Below are 2,577 nucleotides of genomic sequence, written 5' to 3' on the forward strand. Positions count from 1 at the left end.
AATATCATATAATATAATATCATATAATACAATATAATATCATATAATACAATATAATAGCATACAATACAATATAATATCATATAATATAATATTTTTTTACGTATTCAAAAATTCAATTTAATATTAAAATATGAATTTGCTAATACAACAAATATACATTATTTTTTTTATCCAAATATATTATATATAATTTATATCCAAAATATATTATTTTCATTATGTATGTATATATACAGTGTCCCAGAAGTAACCTGCCAAACTTGAGGAGAAGGCAGGTGGCAGGCAGGTTTTCGTTGTTCGGAATAAACTCAAAAACCACTGAATATAGTTCCGCCAGATGGTCCAATTACATGCAACTAGAAAACTCGCTATTTATAAAAATCGTATTTATTAACCGATTTCCTTCAAATTATAAATGTGAGCTATGTACCTGTATGATGGAAAATTCTTTTGATAAAAATTTACCCGATTAGTGCCGCTGGAGTTAAGGTTGAAATTCAAAACACGTATTCATTTAATGGTAAACAATGGTTTTGCAGAAAATTAACCCAATGGGTGGCGCTGCAGCCGAAATATATAGAAACCCCGTGTGGTTGGTCTGCTTTGGCCCTATGTATAAGTTATACGAATTTAGTTTTCAGTTGTCTAAATGAAGGATGGGGTTCAGTTTTTCTGACGTCCTCATGCACGATCATGCGGTCTTGCATCTATCCAGAAATCAGTTCATAAATTTTACCACGAATTGTAAAAGTGGCGAATTAACTAGGAAAGATCACCGTAGGTATATCAATTGCTTCATTTGAAAGATACTTAAGAGATCACACGACTCATTTAGCAATGTACCGGAAAACTTTTCATCCTGTGGGACAGCGAGGATTCTACGCCCTCCTATAACAGAAAACGCACTTCTGTGCTCTTGAGTTTCCCTATAAGAACTATTATTGGCATACGCATCGCACCAATGTTGTAGTTGCAAGATCATACAAAAAGATTACGCATGCTTGGCAGAGATCTCACAGGTGGAAATAAGACCATAGGTAAAACTCATGACACCGAAAGGGATTGGTATTCCATATGGTATAACAGCGTTGCTATTATTGGCCTATGAGTGAGGAGGATACTGCGCCTTAGTGGTTTCAACTTAAATCAAAAATTTTGACTTTACAGACTAATTTTGTTTTTAAACGCTCTTTTGCATTGGCCAACGCAAAAGCTCTTATTAGGCGCCGCGAAGTAAGCGGGGATTGGCTAGTATAATATAATATCATATAATACAATATAATATCATATAATACAATATATCATATAATACAATATAATATCATATAATATAATATCATATAATATAATATTTTTTTACGTATTCAAAAATTCAATTTAATATTAAAATATGAATTTGCTAATACAACAACATGAAAAAATATATTATATATATTTTATATCCAAAATATATTATTTTCATTATGTATGTATGTATATATACAGGGTGTCCCAGAAGTAACCTGCCAAACTTGAGGAGAAGGCAGGTGGGGTGTTGAACTCCCTAATAAGCAAATATTTTCAAATAAAAGTGTCACCGTTTTTGAAATAATTAAATTTTTTTGAATTAAAGAAAAATCGTGCCTTTTCATGTATTTTCTTTAACTGCATCTACAAACAAGGCTATACTTAGTAAATTTTTTATGTAAAATACTTCCAGATAGTTGCTTCTCCATATTCAAATGCAATGTAGTTAAAATATATTAAGGAACCATCATAATTTTATTACTATTTTGGGATTTTTAACTTTTGATATTTCCTTCCCCAACTTTGACTATCTCTGGTGAAAAAAATGTACTGAGCTATAACTTTACATTACATAAAAAAATTGCTCATTTAATAAATATTTCAGAAATGTGCCATTCTTACTATTTCGAATAGAATAAAAAAAGTACTAGCCGCTTTTATAAGCAAAGGACTGAGACACGCTAGAATGTATTTAATAGATTTAAATTTTTAGGTGATCTTGTTACCGACCAATGACATGCTAATTAGTACAAAGGTACATTATTACCTGCTCCTGACATTATTTTATGTTACTTACCGGGATTCGGACTAGAGTCAATAACAAGGGCTATATCTATCAATATTTTTTGTGAAGGATGGGTTCACGTGAAATAAAACATACATGAGTTGTTCGTAGAATAATTTATTCATTTATTGATAAAATATGCTCAAATTGGCGACCTTCTACTCTAATACAAGCTCGGCACCTTTTAAGAAAAGACGCTTTTAGAGATCTTAAACTCAATTGGGCTATCTCAGCAGCAGCTCCATTTATTTGTTCCCGCAAATGCTCTTCGTTTTGAATTGTTTTTGAATAAATTTTGTCCTTAAGACAGCCCCAGTAGAAAAAATCTAATGGATTCAGGTCTGGCGATCGAGCGGGCCACGTGATTGGCCCGTATCGTCCAATCCATCGGCGAGGATAAGTTTCGTCTAAATGAGCTCTTACTTCACGCCCGTAGTGAGCAGGACATCCGTCATTTTGCTGACATAGTCTTCGCTGCAGGTTTAAGGGTACACCTTCAAAAA

The sequence above is a fragment of the Rhagoletis zephyria genome, unplaced genomic scaffold (genome assembly GCF_001687245.7).
Source record: "Rhagoletis zephyria isolate East Lansing unplaced genomic scaffold, Rhagoletis_zephyria_1.1 Rzeph_scaffold_33712, whole genome shotgun sequence".
In the NCBI taxonomy this organism is placed as follows: domain Eukaryota; kingdom Metazoa; phylum Arthropoda; class Insecta; order Diptera; family Tephritidae; genus Rhagoletis; species Rhagoletis zephyria.